Below are 19954 nucleotides of genomic sequence, written 5' to 3' on the forward strand. Positions count from 1 at the left end.
GTACCACTCTGCACGGGCTCCCGCAGGCTGACTTCATGCGTTCTTCCTCTCATCTCCCAGAGGCATCAGGAACCGTCCTTCCAACTCTAAAATGCCAAATAAAGGAACCTAGCTAACCAAAACATGTTATTTCACAAAAAGGAATTTAACAGTTTTTAAGCAAGCATTTCTTCTTTTCTCCCTAGGGCACATCAATTGAGCAAAAGATTGTGCCTGCCCACTAGTGACAGGTGCTAGTCATGCAAAGATCAGTACAACTCACACCTGGCCTTCAAGCGCTGATTCTCTCTGTGGACCTCGGTCTGGTGGTCTCGAGGTCTTGTGAGACCTCAGGAAGGTCTCACCCCAGACCCAAAGAAGCCCCGTCTCTGGGGTGGGCTCTGGGTGTCTGTGCTGTAGTGAGATCCTCAGCTGCTTCTGAAGCACAGTGAGGGCTGAAAATCCCTCTTCCAACTGAAGAGCAAACACAAACAATTGCCCAGGAATACAGTGCACCGTAGCAACAGGCGAAGTGGGATGGGAGAAAAGTGGAAGGAACATTAGTTCTGCCTGGAGGGGTGAGGAAGGGTCTCAGAGGATGTGCCATTTGAGTGAGGTCTTGAAAGATGAAAAGAAATTGCTCGGCTACCCTGTTGGATGATGAACATGGAGAAGGGTTTGTTTAGTTCTGGCGGAGCTAAGGGACTGCATGAGTCCCCGTCAGAAATGACCCACAGCTTGTTCAACGGGGCACCAGTCCTACAGAATGCCTCTGCGAGTGCGTGTTTCTGGGAGAGAAGGAGGTGTGCAGGGAGGGGAGAAGAGAGAGAGGGAGATGGGGCTGGCAGAGGGGATTGGATCTATGGACTGAGATGTCTTGAAAAGGCTGCATATTTATTTCCCTTCTCGGAATTGCATGTTCTGTGTATTGGCATATTGAAGGTCTAAGGGGACCCACAGTAATATTTTTTTTTAAAGATTTTATTTATTTATTTGACAGACAGAGATCACAAGTAGGCAGAGGCAGGCAGAGAGAGAGGGGGAAGCAGGCTCCCCGCTGAGCAGAGAGCCCCATGCAGGGCTTGATCCCAGGACCCTGAGACTATGACCAGAGCCAAAGTCAGAGGCTTTAACCCACTGAGCCACCCAGGCGCCCCACATAACATTCATTTGGCCAAAAATACTTTTTTATTGTTTTGCTTTCAGGGAATGCTTTAATATCCTAGACCTAAGTAGTATACCATGAAACACACCTAGGAAGTGTTATCAGAGACCATGGACTCCCAATTGTTTCTCTGCAGAGCAGCTGTTCCAAAATTAGACTCCACAGTACCCACCATTTGACAGATAACAACAAAGAAAGAACGACCAAACTTCCTCCAGCAACTCTTCATAAATGGTTTTTATTTTCGCATTTTTTTTTCTCATCATGGTCCCTATAAATGCATTTAAAATTTGTGGTCATAACATAGATGATATTTTGAGTTCTTCTTTTCTCACTCAAATTTAACTGCAAATCTCTCTTCCTACTGTTACATGGTTTTAATAAAGACATGGTTTTAATAGTTAATATTGTTAATGACTCACTAAGGAAATGGCATAAGTTATATACCATTCCTCTTGTGTGACACAAAGGTTCATCCCAAAAGTTCTGCAATTGTGAATAATTTTGCTGCAAAGAACAGGTTAAAACTATATTTTCTTTTCTAGAATTATTTCTGTGAAGTAAATTCCCAGAAGTGTGATAACACAGTTATGGCATCTGTACTATTATCCTAATGGAAATATTTGGCTTTGATGGAATTAATAAGTTTGCATCTCTGTAGTGAGGCTAAGGAATGGATGAGAAAGAGTTGTCAAGCTGCCTTCTACATGATTTACTGAAATCAGACTTCCCAATGGACAGACTCACAGTACAGAAAGACCCCTCATACTCAGAGTGAATAGGGCCTTTACAACACTTTTTCTTTTACTATTGTGTCTATGGAGACAGAAAGGTGCATATTTGAAACTCTAATTCTTTGACAACTTACCAGCCTCTGTTTTTGCTTTCTCCTGGTCTCTTTGACCCCAGGAGCCCTTCTTTTTCCTGGCACGGAGGAACTTATAAGCTGCTACCCACTCTCCAATTCTGGAACTGGAGATAAATGCCAATTTGGAATCTATCTTTAAAATAGGGAACTGCCTATAGCTGAAAGTCTTTAACACTCTTAGATCTGAAGTTATGAATTCCAACACCCCCAAAAAGAAAAAAAAACAGAAAAAATATATATTTCCTTGTGAAAATTCATCTCAACAAAGTATAGGTACATGCATATGGCCACTATTAAACTTTGAGCTTGGGTTGCCAGTAAGAAAATTTATAATAACAACAATCATTTCAGTGGCTTTTCTGATCCTCTAAAGTTGGTAAAAGTGATGCATTCTGGCTTTTAATTCTGAAACTGAACAGAAGGGTTGTGACTCTACACTTTACCCACTCTAGAATGCAGATTTTCCATAGTTTGAATCCATGTTTTAAAAGAGCTACTAGTTCAGGCTTTGCCCATTCATTTGGTTCCAATGATTGCGTAACCCTTCCATTTAGGGATTGAGTGAAAACTCAGTTCTTTCCTGAAACTTCTGGTTGAATCAGAACTTTAGAGGTAGGATGAAAACTTCAGTGTTGTCCTCTAGAGCTACGAGAATATCTCAACTCCCATGACCACAGAGGGGACGTTGAAGTAGAAGAGTACCATGTGTATTTCAAGAGTTGCAGGACACTTTTGGAGTTTTGTGGGTTTATCTGTTTGTTTTGTGTCTTGATGCTTCTGGAGAATCTTTTGAATGAAATGACACTACTGAACAGAAAACATGCACAGACTGAAGTAGGAAAGGAAGGAATAAACTCTGAACTGAGTATTTGAGGCAAATGAAAATATAACTTAATTAAAGTAATTGAACATGTACTCTTTACAAAACATCAAATAGCCCAACAACAAAACAAAGTTGGAAAAATGGAAGAGAAAACGTAAGCAATGTAGACAATCAAGTTAGGACATCAACATCCATTAAAAATGCCTTCAAGAAAGGAATAATAGAGGAGCGCCTGGGTGGCTCAGGCAGTCTAGTGTCTGACTCTTGATCTCAGCTCAGGTCTTGATCTCCGGGTTGTGAATTTGAGTCCTGGAAGTCTATCTTAGCAAAAGAAAAAGAAAAAGAAAAAAGAAAGGAATAACAGGGTGGCTCAGTCAGTTAGGCAATTGCCTTCAACTTAGGGCATGATCGCAGGGCCCTGAGATCAAGTCCTACATTGGGAGCAGGGAGCCTGCTTCTCCTTCTGCTCCCCCCTGCTTCTGCTTTCTCTCTCTCTGACAAATAAATAAATAAAATATTTTAAAAGGAAAGAGATAGGAATAACAGAGAAAATGGAGATGGTATCAATGAAATATGATAGATTTCTGAGATATGAAGAAAATGAATACCCAGCATAATTAAGGCAAGGACGGCAACACCAAGCTATATATTTGCCAAGAGTCGAAACATCACAGTGTAGTGAAATGTCCCTAAATGTTTCAGGGATAAAAAACTAAGGATAAGGAGTCAGAATGGTTTTAGACTTCTCAATGCTACCGTTTACAAGTTTAGCCAAGAGTGGTACATCACCATCGAAGTTGAAATGAGAAGTCATTTTCAATCTAGAATACTATACCCACTGCATGACCAATAAAGTATGAGGAGGGAGTATAACAGTAGTTTTAATTCCCCTGTCGGGCACCCCATTTTAGAAAGCTGCAAGAAGATGTAGTTGGCAAAAAAGATAGGCCCATGGCTGGATGATCACTAAGAAAGCAGGACAGCTGTGCCCTCATTGGACTGATAGATTCTCAGTGACAGCTTCTGAGGCAGCAAGAGCCCATGTTCCCTGTCAAGATTTGTGAAGTGTTTTTGGAATGTTGCCATTTTACCATGAGCACCGGTGGTGCTTACATCCCCTGGGACTGCTAGAAATGAGAGCCATAGAATGCGAGGACCAGAGGGAACCTCCGAGCTTTTGCTAGTCATCTTCCTTATTTTACACAGCTGAGAGTAATGGAGTCCAGGAGGAAAAACCCAACCACAGAGGACAGTTTTATGGCAGAACCAAGGGAAAATCTGTCTCTCTGATTCCCTCCAGTGCTTTTCTGTTTCATGCCCTCTCCACTTTAAGGACTTAAATCTTTTCTGACCCCATCCTGTCATCCCTTGCCTGTCCCCCATATCCCTAGGGAAATGCTCCCACAAATCCCTATCCTTAGAAAACTATTTACAAAACCACGTAATATAAATATCCTAGAAAACAATTTCAAACTCCATCTTGAATATGTGGAAAAAACATTTTTATGATGGTTGAGCTGTAATTTCAAGTTGACCTGAGTCTATCGTTTCTTTTCCCATGGCCAGAACATGGGGCCTCCCTTAGAACAAAGCCCCAGAAGAGCCTTCTCCAAGCTCATACATATGCTATCCAATTGGGAATTTGCTCCTAGAAACTAGTATAAGTTCTTAGGAGGTTGGGATGTTGGAATTTCTGACTTTCCATCAAGCTGCTGATTAAATTACTTTCATCACAATCCATGCTGGACAGCTTTTTGCTTGTGATGTAGAATCATAAGCAGGCAACTGAGCCAAAGCAGAATATAGTAGCCACAATGGAACACACAGTCTAATGAGAATCGTCTATATCATTAGCATCTGAGAGGGCACTAACCCAATTTCACATGCATAGCGAATTGTGGCCCAATATCTTTGGCCCTCAATCTGCCATGTGGCAGCAAATGCCTCCCCCACAGACGAATTGATGTTGCATTATGCAACTGGAGGTATATACGTCAACTTAAACTCTTGCCAGGCCTTGAAATGCAAATACCCCCAGATTTGAAATCTGACCATAGATCGATGGGAAGGATAGATTTTACGGAGGATGGGGAGCTGGACAGAGGGCCCTGTCTGTGCCTCTCAGATCAAGCTCTATATTTACCTACTTACTCTGCTTGCTTGTAAGATTTACACTGACAAAGAAACAGAACCAAAGCCTCTTACTGCGACACATTGAAATAACCCAACCCTGTGATAGGGATCAAAAGGAGTTCAGGAGGATTTGTACTCCACAGGTATAATATTTGCCTTGTCTGATTTGTCATTGTGCACAAACATTGGCTATTACTTTAACGGCAAGTAGAAGGGCAGAAGCCAAAGCTCTGGCGGAGAGTAAATAACACAGTCCACAGTGACGGAAGAAGACATTAAAAGGCTTATAAGCAAGGAGTCGCCGTGTGCGAGCCCATCCTTGTGATTTACAGCATTAATGCTTGCTGCACACAGCCTCTCCCTGTAGCTGGAAGCTGGCCTTTCTTAAAAGGGGGAAACTGTGGTTGTTTTACGGGCTTTCCTGGGTCTATTGTATGTGCAAATGCACATTTGGAAGACAGAGATCTGGAAAAGTGTTGCTTCCAACCCACTGCCCTCAAGAGTGTGCATATCGGCACACGTGGTCCATGACCCCAGTCCTGTGGAGGGCCCGCGGGACTGCAAGGACCAACTCGGACTCCTCATGCCAGATTCAGACTCCGGTCTCTGAACGCTCCAGAGACCACCAAGTGCCCACTCACCACAAGCCCCCTCCCCCTGGTGCTCTGAATTTGTGTAACTGCTAAGTTCAGGTACGAGAGGGGCCCCACCTCAGCATTCTGCAGGGGTCCAAGGATTCCGGGAAGGCATGTGCATGGTGGGAATAAGAGGCAGCGCAATAGCAGTATACCAAGCAATGATCTAGAAACTTCATGTGCGTGGAAGTATTCAATTTTTACAGTAACACTACAGGGCATACACTATCTCAGTGGAGGAAACAGAGCGTAGATGGAAAGAGCTAGAAAACAGGTGGCGGAGTCAGCATTCAAACTCAAGTAGACCGACTTCAGAGTCGGGGGTAGACCAAAGGCAGGTGGCATTGGTACCCCATTTTTCCTCCAAAAGCCAGATGGTTCCCACTGTCCAGGCAGATGATGATGACTTGGTAGTTTGCTAGCAAGGACTAATTCAGCAGTTCTAGAAACTTAAACAAATTTTACCTGGCACGCTCTACGGGCATCACTCAGGCAATGGCCCCAAATGTGAACCACTATTTTATCTGGGGTGCGAGTTTCCAAACTCTCCTCACTTAGGACCCCATCTGCTCCCTTCATCATCTAATATTAAAGACTTTGTCTCCCTTTCCATGTCACTCATCTAAGGGTCTGGGAGAAAGAGAAAAGGGAGCCCCTGATAGTCCAACAGCTGGTCTGGCAACTCATAGCCAGGCCTCAATATTCTCTTGTTGAACACAATCCATCTCACAGACCACCACCGTCAGAGGAGATGATGAAGGGCAGTAAAAACAAGTCTGGTCCATGACCTTGTCAAAGCACAGACAAAACCAGGGTCCCCGCATCACCCAGAGAAATGGCCAAACATCTCTCCCTCTTTGGGTTCCTGGACCTAATTCCAGTGAGATGGGGGAACGGTCCAACAAGAATCCTCAGACACCCTGCTGTCCCAGAATTCAGCTCAATCCCAACACCATCCCATGGAGCAACACTAGATGCTGCAGGTTCAGGACTCTGCCACACAAGACTGCCCTCCACTTCAGATGGCACAAGCCCAGGTTGTCACCAGTGCTTCCGACCAACCAGCTACAAATAGGAGGTTCCAACCACCCGCTGCCTGGGGACGGTTCAGGATGGCACTCACAAGTCCAGGTGGTTACTTGCTCTTCTGATCAACTGCTCACGTATCAGAAATTTCCATGTCCCCCTCCTTGGGTACAATTAATTTGCTAGAGTGACCCATAGAGCTGAGGAAGCCCATTTACTCTCTAGATTACAAAGAATGCAGCCAAGGAAGAGAGATAAAGAGCCTACACAAAGGAGCTTCTGTGTTTTTGGACATCAGCCCCCAGGGGCCAGTGTGGTAACTTGTAGAAGCTAACCTCACCTGGGAGCTCTCCAAGCACCCCCCTTTTGGATTGTTATGGAGGCTTTAGTACTTAGGCCTGATTGATTAACTCGCTGGCCTTCGGTGATTGGTTCAACCTCCAGTCCCTCTCCCTGCCAGGAAATCAGGGAGTGGGACGGAAGTTCCACCCCTCCAAAGTAGGACTGGTTCCCCTGTCCACCAGCCCCCCATTCTTAGGAGCTTTCCAAAAGTCTACTTTTCCAAAAGTTGTGGAGGAAAGGGGCTGGTTATGAATAACAAGATATCCGTTTCACCTTTGTCTCTGAAGCACTCTCAGGAACTGAGGACAAGAGACCCAATATTTTAACAAAAGTTGTTCCCACTGCTCCTATCATTTAGGAAAGTCCAAGCATCTGGGGAGCTATAAGCCAGGAAATGTGGATGAAGATCAAACATATATATTTCTTATAAATCACAATATCTCAATCTCCTTCTCCTGATGAACATCTCCTTTACTAATTAAAGTTTTTAACTTCACTCCTTTTTTTTTTTTTTAAGTTCTGGATAAAATTTTTTAAAATAATTTTTAAAATTTTTTTATAAACATAAAATGTATTATCAGTCCCAGGGATACAAGTCTGTGAATTGCCAGGTTTACACACTTCTCAGCACTCACCATAGCACATACCCTCCCTAATGTCCATAACCCAATCACCCTCTCCTGACCCCCCTCCCCCCCGGCAACCCTCAGTTTGTTTTGTGAGATTAAGAGTCTCTTATGGTTTGTCTCCCTCCCGATCCCATCTTGTTTCATTTATTCTTTTCCTGCCCCCCAAACCCCCCACGTTGCATCTCCACTTCCTTATATCAGGGAGATCATATGATAGTTGTTTTCTCCAATTGACCTATTTCGCTAAGCATAATACCCTCTAGTTCCATCCATGTCATCACAAATGGCAAGATTTCATTTCTTTTGATTACTGCATAGTAGTCCATTGTGGATATATACCACATCTTCGTTATCCATTCTTCTGTTGATGGACATCTAGGTTCTTTCTATAGTTTGGCTATTGTGGACATTGCTGCTATAAACATTCATGTGCACATGCCCCTTCGGATCACTACGTTTGTATCTTTAGGGTAAATACCCAGTAGTGCAATTGCTGGGTCGTAAGGTAGCTCTATTTTCAACTTTTTGAGGAACCTCCATGCTGTTTTCCAGAGTGGTTGCACCAGCTTGCATTCCCACCAACGGTGTAGGAGGGTTCTCCTTTCTCCACATAGTTCTGGATAAAATTTATTAAGATACCTAATTATAGAATTACCCTTGCTTTCTGACAATACCCTATATAGAGAGTTTTTCAGCTTCCTTAAACCTCCCCCAAAACACCTTGCTGAAGCCCAAATCCTTTGCTAACTAACCTTTTGGACTGAAATGTCCCGCAGTTCCCTAAGGGGCATGGTCTGCTTGCTGCACTGTGCATTCACAAACCCAACTTCGTGTAATTACAGATGAATTCCAGATGAAAAGCCTTGAATGAGGATCCTCAACAGTCATTTAATCTAAAACCCAAGTCATTCTGAATAAAAAAGTGTACCTGTATATGCAAGCAAAACACCTGGTTCCCAGTTCCTTCGATGACTAGGATGGCCCAGCCTTCCGCAACAGGGTCACAGAGTCTCGACATCCTGGAGTGGAGTTGTTTCAGATTTATCTTTGCCCCGGGGAATGCAGCAGCCCTGCAGCACTGATGGAGGAAAAGACCTTAGGGTTGGAAGCCCACGGCCAAGAAAGAATTCTTAAGGGTCTTTGGTGCAAAAAGGTGGTCTTATTAAAGTACAGGGACAGGATTTATGGGCAGAAAGAGCTGCAGTGGGACCATGAGGTATGGCCCATTATTTACTTCCAAGTAGGGAGAGGGTTAGGGGTAGTGCAAGCCTTCCAGGTATTTTGGAAACAAGGTTTCCAAGGTTTTGAAGGGGCTTTCTATTGTTAGGAAAGGTCATTTATTACTGTTTAGTAAAAAGTCAGTCATGAGACTCATCAGATGTATATCGGTGGGTCATAGGCTTGGGGGATGACTGCCAACATTTATCTTGGGGAGTAGAGATAAAGGAAGTTTCTAAGGGAATTTTTATATGTTAAAGTCGACTTATAGATCCTGGGGGTTGGGCTGAGATTGCCTTTGCCCTTAACAAAATATCAACATCAAGCACTTAAGTCCCTAGTGGAATGCCACTCTGCCTGTTTCAAGGACTTATCAGTGAGCTGTAGATAGTAAGGAAATTTAACAATTTTTCTTCTGCCTTTGTTTTCCACATCACCACCATTTTGCTAAGAAAAGCAGATGAGTCTTGTGATTCATTGGAAAAAACCAAACAGAAGGGACTGTATTTGTTTTCTGCTCTGGTGTAGTCACTGGCGTGGATTACATTTCCATTCAACCATGTGTCCAATAAATACTTTTAACTTCTTCTGTTTTCAGGGAATTTAGCCTAGTAAGGACGAATGGGATGAGGAGTATCAGGTTTTGCAAAGGAAAGTAAAATATTCAGACATTCCCCTGTGGACTTTTTAAGTATCTACATCTAGATTTATCAACTGTACCTAATATTTTTTAAGGCACTTCACAAAGTTTTGTGTAGATATAAACCCCAAATTGCAATACAGTATAATAAATAGCATGATACAAGTGAACCCAGACAACTAAGAAGCACAGAGGAAGAGAACTTTTGTTGACATGGTTAGGCTAAGGATAGACCATTCCTAGGTAAGGTGTTGTTCTTAGAGGGTTAAGTAGTCATGAGTCAGGCATGGGATCGACAAGGTAGAGAAAGTAGAGAAAGCCACTTGCTAAAGGAAAAGAGGTCAGGTTCCTTGGGAACCTGATCTGTAGATCAGTTTGGCTTCCTTTGGAAGTCTGCCCAAAGCCTCAGGCTGAGTTAGTAGGTTTCTGCTATTAGAAAGCATGTGATCTATTTTTATGCCAGTATATTTTCTATGCATTTGTTTCTTGTCCTGGAGGGAATATTCTGGAACTCTCCTGATCCCAGTATGGTATGTGAGACTGAGAACAGGACTTTCGTGTCAGATAGAACTGACAATGACATGTATATCATGCAACCCAGACAAGAATCTGGCAGTACAAAGCAGGTGCCCAGAAATATTTTTGAATGAATATGTAAAGTCATTTAACCCTTTTGAACTTCAGTTTCCTCATGTGTAAAATAAAGATAATACCTACATGGAAGAAGAGCGATCATGGAGGTTCTAATGGGATAATTTAGAGAAGTAATGACATTGGCTTTCCTTCAGGTAGTAGCATTAGAAATGGAGAGAAGCCAATTGATTTAGGATGTGTTCTGGAAGAAAAATTTTCAGAGTCTTCTAATGAGTTTGATATGATGGGTCAGGGAAAAGGAGATTCCATCCTGTTTTTGACTTTCAGTTGTAAGTGTCACTTACTGACAGAAGAAAGACTGGGGGATATTATTGAGAAGGAAAGGTATTGCATGATGGTTAGATGTAGGAGTCTGGGATTTAAAAGATCTGCATATTCACAAATGTGAGACTGTTTATCTGATCAATGACATTGAAATGAGATGCTTGACACTACCTAGGGAGGGTGTGGTTGGGAGGAGAATGAGTCCCAGATATATCCCTGGGAATATTCCACATTTAAGGGCCAAGCTGAAAAGCAAGAGTCAACAAAGGAAACTAAGGCTCAGGGGGTGCCTGGGTGGCTCAGTGGGTTAAACACCTGCCTTTGGCCTACGTCATGATCCCAGGGTCCTGGGATAGAGACCTGCATCAGGCTCCCTGCTTGACAGAGAGCCTGTTTCTCCTCTCGCTCTGCCTGCTGCTCTGCCTACTTGTGCTCTCTCTCTCTCTCTAGCAAATACATAAAACCTTAAAAAAAAAAAAAGAAAAAAATAGTGGCCATAATGAAGTAAGAGGGAAATTAGGAAAGTGTGTGTGATATCACTGAAGACAAGAGGAAAAAGCATTTGAAGAAGGAGGGAATGTCTGACTGCATCAACTATTACTTGGAAATTGGGTAAGGCAAAAATAGAAAAAGAATACAGCAAAGTCGAGGTCATTCGGGATTGTAAGGAGCAGTGTTAGCAGAGTCCCGGTGTGCAGTAAAGACGGGAACTCTGGACGACTCTTTCAATAAGGTTTGCTTGGGGAGGGACAGAAGATTAATAGACTGGTTGATTGTCCAGGGAGGATCACGTGGTTCTGTCTTTTATGTTGTATTAGGATGGGAGGCACTTTTGTTCCACATTAGAATGAGCTGGTACAAAGAGGAAACTGATGAAGCAGGAGAACACGATGATGTTCTTGAGAGAGATGGTTGACGTGTGGTCCACAGATGTGGAGACAGTATTCCCTATCCTTGAAGAGAAGGGGCAGAACTTAGGCTCAAGGGGAATTTAGTGGAGGGAAGGAGAAGGAATTCCTATTTCATTGTTTCTAATTTCTCTGAGAACTTCAGAGCAAGGTCATTTGTCAGGAGTGAAGTGGAGGAGGGGAGGCAAGACGTTTGAGTAGAGAGGGCAATGTGTTAAAAAGTCGCTTTAGGGATGGGAAAGAGACCACTAGGGATCTATCATAAGATTAGCAAGCAGCATTTTGTGCCCGTTTGAAATGTATGGACATGAATTAAAGTGAGACAAACACATGGAATTGTGCGCTTTGCTAAGCCAATGTTTGGCTACTCGGCAGGAATGGAATAAGTGGGTGTTTGGTTGCTCTGGTATTGCTATCGACCAGGCTGGTAGAGAGCTAGGGAATTCAAGGGGTTTGCAGAGAAGGTGGGAACAATAGGGGCTTGGTGGCTAGGGCCAGATAGATGGATATCTGGAAAATGAACGAATGACTTAGGACAGTGAAAATTTTCAAAGTGGAAATATGAATCATTATTGAGTTACTAATGAACTCTTTATCCATTTGCCTTTTCTACTGCCCTTGCTACCGAACATGGGCAGTCTACATTCAGTGGCCTGAGGCTTGGGTTCTCAACTCTCCCCTTTCAGCATGGGCTTGGGGAAGATGCACACAGCGTCTGAATGGCTTGGAGTAACCAAGGAGAACAAAATGATTCCTGTAAAAACCTGAGTGACATTTTCAGGGATGCAATCCTAGCTTCTTCCTAAAATGGCTATATAAATTATAGGTTTGCAGGCTCAGAAAGCCCATCACTAAATGGTCTCAGAGTCAGAGTGTGGAAGTTGGAGAAAAAGGGAGGTAAGAGGACAAAATATAGAAAGGGAAGCTGTGAATTGTTTCTTCTACTTTCTGAGCCCACAGACAGAGGGAAGTAAGTCCTTGGCTCCTCGAAGGTTCTCTGTCTTCTTCCCTGTCCCACCGCCCAGGAACACTGGCTCAGCTACAGCTCTCTTTCCGAAAACACCTTGTGATATGAAACGCGGGAGACTCCAGATTCTTGTCTATTCTAAAAATCCATAATGCCTTCTGTAATCATCAGGAGCCTTTCATTACTCTCAACTGATAATGTTGTTTTCCTTCCCCAACAAATGCCTCTTTGTTGTTATTTCAAATGCCCTTCTGCAGACAGGATGCTTGCAAATAAAAATAGCAAACACACCAACACCTGTGTCTCTATTTAGAAACATCGTGAGTGAGGGGAGGGTGCCCACTGCCTGGGGCCCCTTTTGATTCCACTTAGCCTGACTACTGAACTGGCAAGAGCAGGTAACAGCTTTCTCCCAGAGTCTCTCAACACCGTGACTGCGGAATGACGACTCTGGTTGGAGGGCTCAGAGCTGCCACGCAAATGTATTTGCTGTTCCTGAGGAAATGGTATGTGAAGAGGGTTTTTGAGTCCAAGAAAGAAAAGGCTAAAAGGTGCTTTAATTTACAGGCTGCCAAGATGTGAAAGTGTGAATGGTAGCTTTGAATGCATACAACGAAACGTGATGTGTTCAACGTAAGGCAGGAAGTTCTTCCATGGGGCACAAGAAAGTAGCCCCTAACCATTAGTCTTGTGGCAACACTCAAGCGTGCTGCCTGATGTGGGAAACAAAGGCAGAATAAAAATTATGAAATTTCCTCACGACTTAGAGCCCACTGACTTGTCCTTGAAACAGGCAGAGTGACATTCCTCGAAGGACTCAATTGCCTCCATGTAGACACTCTGCTAAGGGCAAAAGGCCATCCTAGCTCTCCCCCACTCCTCCTGATCCTGTAAGCCTGCTTTAACATATAAAAATTCCTTTAGAAATTTCCTTTATCTCTACACCCCCAAGATACATGTCGGGTATCATCCCCCAAGCGTAAAGCCCACCAATATACATCTGAAGGGTCTCATGATGAAGGTTTTACTGGATAGTGATACATGACTTTTCCCAACAACAGCTAGCCCCCCAAGGTCCTGGAGACATGCTTATGCTATCCCTAACCCCCTCCCAACTTGAAAGCATATAATCGGTCACTCCTCATGACCCCAGTGCAGCTCTTTCAGCCCACGGGTCCCCTTGTTTTAATAAAACCACCTCTTTGCACCAAAGAAATCTCAAGAATTCTCTCTTGGCTGTCTTTCCTATATCACTACCCAGTAGATTTGCAATGTCTCTGTCTCTGGGTAGAGCGTCCATGTGCTCCCTATACTTAGCCCTTTGCCCTTCTGAGCACGGGGAAGAGGGTCTCTTCCCAAGGAGAGTTCCAATGCTCTTGTCTGCCCTTTGGAAATGAATGCCCCCCTAGGTCCACCCAGCATGACCCGTGCGTCCTCTTCGGGGAGAGGGAGATGGTGGTGTATATATTTATGGAGTGCCTACCCTGTAGTCGGCACCACAGATGAGAACAGCCATTCTGAGGCAGAAAGTCATTTGCTCAAGGGCGCTAGCGGGGCTGATTCCAGACGCCAGCATCACCACCCTGCTGCGCATTTCTGAAGCCTTGAAAATTCGCTGCCTCTTGTTTCTCAGAGACTCTGTCTGCCTGGCCTATTTGTTCCAGCTTGATGGCAGCTTTGTTTAGGTGATAATCAAAGAGCCCCGCTGTTTTATGAGGCGGTAATCCAAGCCCTGTGTGGGGAACTATTCTTTTAGGTTGAGTGGTTTATCCCTCTGATAAAAAGAGGTAGATTATTGTTCTGAAAATCCAATGTCTTCTTTTCATTCCTGCGTTAGATGAAGACACTTGCATATTTACTTTTAGCCGAGGCCTCAGAGGGAGCTCCAAGCTCAGATGAGTAGGTCTGGCTGCCCAGCAGAGACAGACACAGGAACTGCTCTTCCTTCACTGTTGGCTGGGATTTGAGGAAATCATCTGAAGTGGTTGAGAACGACTCCTTTTCCTTGTATTTGAACTTCTAAAGGAGTTACAGGGCCATCAACTGCCCCATTCGAGGGGCAGAAGTACTGTCCCAGCTTTAGCACCAGAACTCCTACATTCCAGAAACCCTAGTCCTGAGCAAACCAAGGTAGTTAGTAACCCTAGCTAAAAATTCAGCTGGGTAGAGTCTGGGTGGCTCAGTTGGCTAAATGTGGGTCTCTTGATTTAGGCTCAGACCATGATCTCAGGTTCATGAGATTGAGCCTTGTACTGGGCTCCATGCTGAACGTGGAGCCTGCTGGAGATTCTCTGTCTCGCCCTTTGTCCCTCCCCCACCCTCTAAAAACAAACAAACAAAAAACAAAACCTCAGCTTGAAGAAAAGAGAGAAAGACAGAAGAGAGTGGGAAGCAGGAACTAAAACAGATAGTTGTTTAAAAATGATTTACCGTCCCTAGGGGCATTTGAAGCCACTTTCATACTCTTTCCTAGTGACAGAATGGGAGTTTTTGGAGGCCCACAAAAACAACCTTGAAGTCCATTAAATAGTAAAATGTGGAACCTCAATCACAGGAATACAAGACGGCCTTAGAAATTAGGGGAGTAGATGTATATATGACCATGCTGAATAATTTCTAAGATTGGTGCAAAAGAAAAAAAGAAATGTCTAAATCTTTTGCACATGTTTACCATTTATGGAAGGGTAGTATATTCATTTCTTATTACCATGCATCAATTATTACAACAATGATTAGAGCAGTGCATGTTTATTATCACCCAGTTTCTGTTGTGTCAGGAGTCAGGGAATGGCTTGGTTAGGTCTTTCCAAGGCACGGTCACAGTGGCAGGCAGACTATTCTCATCTGAAACTCTGACTGGGATGGATCCACTTTCAAAGTCACATCCTGTTGGCAGAAAGCTGAGATCCAGCCCCTCTCCCTGCCTGGGCTCCTAAAGGATGCTCAAAGTTCTTTGACACGTGGGACTCCCTAGCAGAGCTGTTCGCTTCCTCAAAGCCAGCAAGATAGCAAAAAAAAAAAAAAAAAAAAAAAGAACTCAAGCAAGATGATTGATAGTACCTTATACAACATCACGTGATTAGGTTGGAGTCAGTTTTCATTCTTTTTCACAGTTTTTTTTTTCCAAGTGTATTCATCACTTTTTTATTAAATTATTAAAATAAAACACACATACATGCACCCACAATTTCACTCATCAGTAAAAAGAGTAAAATATCAGGCAAGGGAGAAAGCATTTCTTTCACCTGACAATCATAAGCCTCATATGTGCCCAGTGACTGCTCAGCGACTGTGCCTGGCCAAGGCTTACATATAATTTCACCTGTACATAAAAATTGTGGTGTATCTTATGGCAACATTAAGATGTTGTAAAGAAACCCTATCATATCTCTTAAAAACACTGTTATGGTATGTTCAATCGATTGGAGAGAATATATTATGAGAAGTGGTCCATTCAGCTTTAAATAGTAGAGCAGGCCAATTGCATTTATAGGGTACACGAAGACATGCATGCAGGAACGTCCTAGGAAGCTACCTGGAAAGTAAATGGCTATTAACATCTCATGAAGCCCCCAGTGGTCCATAGACCAGCCACACCGGCATCACCTTGGAGCTTGTTGGGATGAATTTCTCTTCCAACCTTAGACCTACTGAGCCAGAATCTGCTTTTTCAAAAGATTCAAACGCAGGGCCCCTGGTTGGCTCAGTTGGTAAAACATGCAACTCTTGATCTCAGGGTTGTGAGTTCAAACCCCACATTGGGTGTAGAGATCATTTCTAAAAAGAGAATAAATAAGTTACTAAAATTAAAAGGTTCGAATGCATTTCAGGTTGGGGAGTTTTGAGCTAGACTACTCTGTGCTAGAGTACCATCCATACCCAGAAAAACTCACCCCCAGCTTCCAGGAACTATCTACAAAGAAAGGCTTATTGCAGTATTGGTTATACTGGCAAAAACAGCAACAACAACAACAAAACACCCTGGAAAAAATAAAACTAACTGATCCTCTGAAGGGGATTGAAAAATAAATTGCCGTGTATTTATCAAAGCAACACACTAAGAAGTTAAAATGAATGAACTATAGCTCCATGTATCACGGATATACAGAGAAGTGGATATGGATAAATCCCCAAAAGATAACAAAACAAAAGCAACCAAGTGCCAGGAAGGAATGTACAATATAAGATCATCTATATAAAGTACAAAGACTTGGCCTGTGGACACATACGTGGGTAAGTAAGCATCAGAACGACAAACACTAGGGGCGCCTGGGGGGCTCAGTCAGTTAAGCATCTGCCTTCAGCTCAGGTCATGGTCCTGGGGTCCTGGGATCGAGCCCCGATTCAGGCTCCCTGCTCAGTGGCAAGTCTGCTTCTCCCTCCCTTCCGCCCCTACTTCTGCTCTCTCTCTCTCTCATTCTCTCTCCTGCCTGAGTTCTCGCTCTATCTCTAATAGATCAGTAAAATCTTTTTAAAAAAAAGAAAAGAAAAGAAAAAAGAATGACACTCAGCTTTTCCAGATGATACAAAATGCTCCTTCAGGATGTGTGGACCGATTTCTAATCCCAAGAGCAGTGAGTGGGGCCCCCATTGCTTGCATCTCACCCAGCGGCCGCTGGTCAGACTTCTCATTTTTGCCCAGTCTTTTGGGCGGGTGTGAAATGGCGTGACCAATTGCTGCTTCATGTGCTTTTCTCCCTTTATAAGTGGGATGTGCTCACTGACCCTCCGCTTCCCTGCTCTGGGAGTAGCATCTTCACGTCCCTTGCACATTTTCCTATTTATGTGCTTTCCCTTATTGATCTGTAAGAAAGACTAATTAAGAGCATTAGGAATGCAAGTTGATGTCCTTTTTCTGTTTAAGTTGCAAGTAACTCTCAAACTGGAGAGAGCACAGGCCAACGGGAGATGGATAGTGGGATTCTCAGTACAAACTGGGGCCCTTCTTAGGTTACCCCTCAATATCTGATAGTTTCAAATGCATGGCAGTCTTCCTGCCTTGAAAAATACTATTTTAAAAAACCAATTAATCAACTAAGTATATAGGATTAGCAACTCTTTACATGGTTCTCCATGGTAACTTTATTTTAACTCACAAAGCTTCCCAATAATGTTTATTTTTGGTGCAGTAGTTCAAGGGAAAAGAAAGGAATAACAGTGACACAAATTAGCAAAATTCAGGACTTTCCTAGTCAGCTAATTTTTTTTTGTTGTTGTTTAAAAAAAAAGACAATCTCTGGAAATTACTTAATGGAAGAAATTCTTTTTTGTGTTTGATATAGTATTTGTGTAGCTGTCACTGTTTATATCTGAAAAGAGAGACACATTTTCTTATTTAAACGGAGGGGAATCAATTTCTTTAGAATGCTGGAAAATCCTTGTGCTTAAACGATTACAAAATCTCATTTAGGTGATGGATGTTCCTTAGAAAATTTTTGGTTGCAGCCCAAAGAGAGCTGTACTTCCATTTATAACGGGAAAGGTATATCCGCCCGGTGAGTGAGACCAATGCTTTAAGTAATAATGGGCTTTCTCTCAGACCCAGAGTGTAAATGGGATTTTTAAGCATTACAAAACAGAAACCCCACAGACATGTGTGATATTGCTCAAATTTGAGGATGAACCCTGTGTGCAGGCCTGGCTGTCTCGTTCCAAGATTTCAGATACGTTGAAAGCCTTCAAGGACCATAGATCACCAGGCCGGTCATTCTCATCCTCTAATACTGACAAGTGAGGCTTTGGTTTTGTTTGTTTATTGGTTTGTTTTGGTACAACTATGAGCACAGGGGTTTAAACATATTTGCTGTGTGTTCAAGAATGAACGTATTCACGCCACGTCCTCCCCGCCCCCATACCACCCATTCATATGATGGCATTAGGAGGTGGAGTCCTTGGGAGGTAATTAGCATTAGAGAATGTCATGAGAGTGGGGCCCTCATGAATGACATTAGTGTCCTTTTAGACTCAGGAAGAGAGCATGCTTCCTCTCTGTTCTCCTCCCTCTGAAGCACAGTGAAAAGTCAGTGGTCTGGAAAGGGCATTGGCCGGGTGCGGGGGATAGTTCTCACCAGACCTGTGCACACTGGCATGCTGGTTTCAGACTTTGAGTCTCCAGAGCTTTGAGGAATTTCCATTGTTTATAAGTCACCCGCCTGCGGTATTTCTGCTAGAGTAGCCCAAACATATTAATTAGAAACATTGTGTTTCAATCCATTGTATTCACTAATGATTGAATTTCCTCATCTTTGACCAGCAGAAACTAATTCAGATAGGCTCTTTTGGAGCAAAAAGACATTCCAGGCTCATTTTTTACATATCCTGGCCTAAGACCTAGGATAATTTCTTTCTCCCAAGATCCTTGATTCCTTTTATTATTTGTGGATGACACCCTGGGCATTAATGGTATCATGGTAAATGGGTCGGTCATTGTTTCTAAACTTTTCAGTGGAGGTAGCGAAAAATAATATATTTTTTTCTTAAATAAAAAATACAGCATAGATTTATAGTAATACTTACGATTCAAATTCAGGTTTATAAAGTTTTCATTTAAACTCATTGATCTAATATTTATATCTTCTTTCAACTCTGCTGAAAAGCTCACATAATCACTTGTTTGATATTGTTCCTAAAACATACAGAAAAACACAGAATCATTATATTAACATTTCCTCCAACAGAATGATTGCTAAAAACAGCTTAAGGATTTTTTTCACAGAACTTTTTTTCTTCAAGGTCTATCCCACTAGGGTCAGACAATCAATTTATTGTTTTTTAAAGTCACTTGGAATAACTTCTCTATGTGGTTTTGTCTCCAAATAGATATACAGCTAAGGTCATCCATTAATTTTACTTTCAATTTTAAGTAGTTACTTTTTCATTTATTTCAATGTGGCTGAAATAATGCACATGGTTCCAAAGTAAAATCTACAATATGGGGTGTATTCAAAGCAGACTCGTTGTCTCTTGTTCCTTTTAAATCAGTCTAAACCAGGCACACATTATGGTCTTCTCAAATGGCAGAACTTGTCACCCCTGCTTCCTACCCTTTCTGCTCAAAAGCATTTACTCACTGCTCCAACCACTGTGCTATGGTCAGCTGAGCTCCACAGGGGTGAGTCCTGGCCTGCCTCTCCAAACTCATTGTCCTCCCTTACTTGTGATGCTTTAACTAAAACGGAATTGACTCAGGGCCTTGAAGGTATCAAAATCAGTAGCACTTTTGTGTTTTTATCAATTTCATTCCCTCCGTCTGAAACACTCCCATTGTCCACATTCTGTGTGTGAGTCTGTCTAGATCCTACTCTCCCTCTGCTGTTGGGCTATTTTTCTGCCCTCTTCAGCCTCTGCCTGGATCAGAGTCCTCTTGAGTGTGCCTGTGGCATTCCACATTTGTAATATCCAACACCCTGTTACACAAGGGCCTGCCAACGTGTCTGTATGTTCCACTGAAACATAAGCTCTGTTAGAAGAGGGATTTTGTTTATTTGGTTCACTGTTTTATCCCTAGAGTTGATAACTTTTTCTGAATCTAGGGCCTCTGCTAATTCACATGGTTCCTTTGTGAGTAGCCAGGAGTTTTTGTGCAGTCTACATGCTGCACAATCATACATGGCAGACCTGTCTGGCATAAAGTATTCATTCATTAAATATTAAATATCTGGTGAATTATTTTAATTAATTAATTATTTTAATTAATTTTAATT

The 19954-nt window shown here is 42.7% G+C and overlaps 1 pseudogene; it reads right to left on the reverse strand.

The window, feature by feature from the left end:
- Positions 1-258: 258 nt before the first annotated feature.
- The window catches only part of LOC123956092, a 49569-nt pseudogene continuing 29873 nt past the window's right edge, over positions 259-19954 (reverse strand).

Source organism: Meles meles, chromosome 14 (assembly GCF_922984935.1).
Source record: "Meles meles chromosome 14, mMelMel3.1 paternal haplotype, whole genome shotgun sequence".
In the NCBI taxonomy this organism is placed as follows: domain Eukaryota; kingdom Metazoa; phylum Chordata; class Mammalia; order Carnivora; family Mustelidae; genus Meles; species Meles meles.